This window comes from Orycteropus afer, unplaced genomic scaffold, assembly GCF_000298275.1.
Source record: "Orycteropus afer afer isolate SDZICR_OR568_19922 unplaced genomic scaffold, OryAfe1.0 scaffold00256, whole genome shotgun sequence".
Taxonomy (NCBI): domain Eukaryota; kingdom Metazoa; phylum Chordata; class Mammalia; order Tubulidentata; family Orycteropodidae; genus Orycteropus; species Orycteropus afer.
The window spans coordinates 1,898,109-1,903,006 of NW_006921843.1; the positions used below are offsets into that span (position 1 = coordinate 1,898,109).

The following is a 4,898-nucleotide window of genomic DNA, read 5'->3' on the forward strand; positions in this document are numbered from 1 at the left end:
GACATATCTGATGAGGGACTTATCTCTAGAATTTATAGAAAACTCCAACACCTCAACAACAAAAAGACAAACAATCCAATTAAAAAATAGGCAGAAGACATGAATAGACATTTCACCAAAGAGGATATTCAGGTGGCCTACAAACATATGAAGAAAAGCTCATGATCATTAACCATTAGAGAGATGCAAATCAAAACAACAATGAGAGACCATCTTTCCCCACCAGTACCAGCAAAGTTCAACAAAACAGAAAATAACAAATGCTGGCAAGGATGAGGAGAGATTGGAACTCTCATACACTGCTGGTGGGACTGTCAAATGATACAACTACTGTGGAAAGCAGTATGGTGATTCCTTTAAAAGTTGGAATTACAAATACCATTTGACCCAGCCATTCCATTCCTAGGTATATATCCTAATGAAGTGAGAGCCAGGACAAAAACAGATACAAGCACACCCATGTTCATTATAGCACTATTTACAATAGCCAAAAGATGAAAACAACCTAGGTGCCCATCAACAGAAGAACAAGTAACCAAACAATGATACATACACACAATGGAATACTAGCAACTCTAAAGAATAACATAGAATCTGCAAAACACCGCATAACATGGATGAACTTGGAGGACATTATGCTGAGTGAAATAAATCAGTCACAGAGGGACAAATATTTTATTAGTCCATTATTGTAAAAAGTTAAGGAAAGTTTTATATGCAGAGGGAAATTTTCTTTGTTGGTTACCAGGTGTGTGAGGGGAGGGGAGGGAACACTGTTAGAAAGATAGAGACAAGTATTGATTTGGGTGAAGAGAAGGGCAGTGTACCAAGTGTGAGTGATCAACAAAGTGGCATTAAGGAAGAGGAAGACATAGAGTGGTGCATTGGAGGTGCAGACAATACAGATGAATCCTTTTGCACACACAGTACTGAGCTGTCAGTGAAGGAAACATTGATATACAGGTGGATAGATGGGTGGACAGGCTGAACTATTAGGTATGTCTATGCAGGGCTGAGTGTGCCCAAGACCATGTATGGAGCTGTCAGACAATGTTTCTACAAGTATATTTGTGTGCTCTGTAAGAATTCCAAGGTATATAGTAGAGCTGGCAAAGGACAAGGTTGTAGCCACAGCCACCTACCCAGAAGGAGTTAGCAGTTGGACCTGTGTGCTCAGGACTATGGTTGCAGGGGACAGCAACCTCAATTGGCATGACATACTACACAAAAACATTGTTCCATATACTACTTTGGTGAGTAGCAACTGGGATCTTAAAAGCTTGCAAGCAGGCATCTAGATGCAACGAAGTGTCTCTCCATATCCAGAGCAAAGAAGAATGAAGAAAACCAAATGCACATGGAAACAATTAGTCAAAGGGACTAGTAGTACACCATATGATCTTCAGTCTGTTCAACTATGAGACCAGAAGAACTAGACGGTGCCCAGCTACCACTGTCAACCACTCAGAAGGGGATCTGTGTAGGAGATCCTGGATAAAGTGGGAAAATAATATGGAAAAAAACTTAAAATCATAAAAAAGGGGGTAGGCAGGTTTTCTGGTCTGATAGAACCTGATGGAACCACTGAAACTATGGTCTCTAGCTGCCCTTCAGGTCTGGAATTGAACCCACTCCTGTGGCTTCTAGCCAAACAAAAGTCAGGCATATGAGCTGAACTTTTACATTAGGCAGATACACTCCTTGGAGAGATCAATCGTGGGAGAATAGAAGGGTTGTGTATGCACAGGGAGCAGCACAGGGGACATGGGTGGGAAGGACACAGGGAAAAGGTAACTATGGGGAGGAAATGGGATGGAAGCTGTTGCACTGTGGGAAAATGGCATCAATGTCATAAGACAAAGTGTATGTTACCTGCTGTATGGAAAGTGAATTTGTTCTGTAAACTTTCACTTGGATCACAATAAAAATTTAAAAAAAAAGAATACATTACTTCTGAAAAATTCAAATACTGAGGAAAAATCAGAAATAAACTTAGCTTTCATTATACTGAAAGTGGCCTTCTGGTACATTCTTCATATACAGCAGGTAAATTTTTCCTGAAAAATCTAGTGGCCAAAAGAAAAGCTCTCTAAAGCTTAAGCAGACAAAAGCTACAAGATTTAGGAATTCTAAAAATTTGATTCTAGTTAGTAGCAGAGTAGCCAGAAAGTCAGACTTCAACCTATCTACTCCCAAATCTCTTTGTTTTAAGAAAAATGTCAATAAACTAAATATATTCAATTATAGTAATTCACTTGGCTTTTAACATATCTTCTTTGTCACAGTAAATAATTTCTTCCTATGGTATACTCATTAAAAAGAAAAAGAAAATCATAAACCAAACTCTAATCTAACCAAGTGAGGAGGTGGGATGAAAAAATTATCCAAAAAGAGGACTTTTTTTTAAAAGAGGTTAATTTTCCCAACTTTATGAAATACATGGAAGAACCTGAATGACATGAACAATTTCCTAGGAAGTCCTTAAAGAGAAAGACTCAAAATTATCTCAGGAGAAAATGAAAATTCAAATGAGCACTTTTCATAGAAGAGACCAAAAATGTGTCATGAAGCAAATTACTCAAATATCAGACCCACATAATTTCAGAAGAAAAACTTATCAAAAACCTAAGGACTGCATAATGCAATGCTGTTTTGAACTAATAAAAGAGGGAAATTTCCAAATTATTTTAGTGAAACAAACAAAATTTATAGCAGTCCCAACAAAGATAGCACAAAAAGATACTGATACATCTGTTTTATGAAAATCAATATAAATGTCCTAAATAAAACATTATCAAGCAGAATCCAGCAGTATAATATTATTCCAGTAATATGCAAATGTTTTAATACTGGAAAGTCTATTAATCTATTTCATTACATATTCAAATGATTTTTATATTAGATAAAAATTAAAAAGAAATAATCATATTTACAGATGCCTAAAAGATACTTTAATAATTTTCAATATCCATTTTTGGCTCAAAACAAGGATTGCTTTAAAATCACTAAGTTGAATGAATAGAGATTGACAGATAATATATATAGTTATAATATAGGCATAGATACTGATATAGATTATGATGGAGTCCCTGTGTGGCACAAACAGTAAATATTCTTTGTTGCTAAGCTAAAAGTTGGAAGCTGAAGTCTACCCAGAATTGTCTGCGAAGAAAGGCCTGAAGATCTACTTCTGAAAAATCAGCATTGAGAATCCTAGGGAGCACAGTTCTACTCTGACACAAATAGGGACAACAAGAGTTGGTGTTGACTCAACAGCAACTGGTTATTGTAGTAAAAACATGCACACCAAGACATCCAGCAACATAACAACTTCCACATTTACAGCTCAGGGACATTGATGAGATTAACATCTACTTTTGATATAATCATATCTGATGATGTTATCCACCATTCTCTTGTCAGTTTGTCATACTGTGGTGGCTTGCATGTTGCTGTGAGGCTGGAGGCTATGCCACTGGTATTTCAAATTCCAGCAGGGTCACCCATGGTGAACAGGTTTCAGCAGAGCTTCTAGACTAAGACAGACTCAGAAAAAGGAAGGATCCATCCACTTATCAAAGAATTGGCCAGGGAAAACCTTATGAATAGCAAGGAAACACTGTCTGATATATTACTGGAACTCTATAAATAGTCATGAAACATTGTCTGATATAGTGCTGGAAGATGAGCCCCTCAAGTTGGAAGACACTCAAAAAATGACTTGAGAAAAGCTGCCTCCTCAAAGTAGAGTTGTCCTTAATAACATGGATGGAGTAAAGCTTTCACCACCATCATTTACTGATGAAGCATGATTCAAAATGGGGAGAAACAGCTGCAAACATCCTTCAATGATCAGAGCATGGAATATGAGAAATATGAATCCAGGAAAATTGGAAATTGTCAAAAATGAAGTGGAATGCATAAAGATTGATATCCTGGGCATTAGTGAGCTGAAATGGACTGGCACTGTCCATTTTGTGTCAGACAATCATATTGTCTACTGACCTGGAATGACAAATTGAAGAGAAATGGTGTTGCATTCATTGTCAAAAAGAATGCTTCAAGTCTATTCTGAAGCACAAATGTGTCAGTGACAGGATAATATCCATATACCTATAAGAAAGACCTGTTAATGTTACTATTCTTCAAATTGATGGTTTGACCACTAAAGGCAAAGATGAAGAAATTGAAAATTTTTACTAAATTCTGAAGTCTGAAATTGACCAAACTGTGTGGATTGTAACAAATCATGATCAACATTGTGAAGAATGGGAATTCCAGAATACTTGATTGTGCTCATAGACCAAGAGGCTGTCTTTTGAACTGAGCAAGGGAATACTGCATGATCTAAAATCAGGAAGGGTGCATATTAGAGTTGTATCCTTTCACCATACTCATTCAGTTTGTATGTTGAGCAAATAATCTGAGAACCTGGACTATATGAAGAAGAATGCAGCATCAGGATTGGAGGAACACTCATCAACAACCTGAAATATGCAGATGACACAACTTTGCTTGCTGAAAGTGAAGATGACATGCAGCACTTACTTATGAAGGTCAGTCTTCAGTATGGATTACATATCAACAGAAAGAAAACAAAAATCCTTGCAACTGGACCTACAAGCACCATCATGACAAACAGAGAAAAGATTGAAGTTTTCAGTGCTTTCATTTCACTTGGATGCACAATCAATGCCCATGAAAGGAGCAGTCAAAAAAAATAAAACTATGTATTGCAGTGGGCAAATCTGCTACAAAAGGGCTCTTAAAAGTATTAAAGATGAAAGAATTCACTTTGAATACTAAGGTATGCTTGACCCAAAGCTCTGTATTTTCAATTGCCTCATATGACTGTAAAAGCTGGCAATAAATAAGGAAGACTGAAGAAGAACTAATGT

At 36.8% G+C, this 4,898-nt stretch overlaps 1 pseudogene; it reads left to right on the forward strand.

Annotated features, from left to right (window-relative positions):
* The window catches only part of LOC103204710, a 45,107-nt pseudogene extending 43,014 nt beyond the window's left edge, over nucleotides 1–2,093 (forward strand).
* The last annotated feature ends 2,805 nt before the right edge of the window (nucleotides 2,094–4,898 follow it).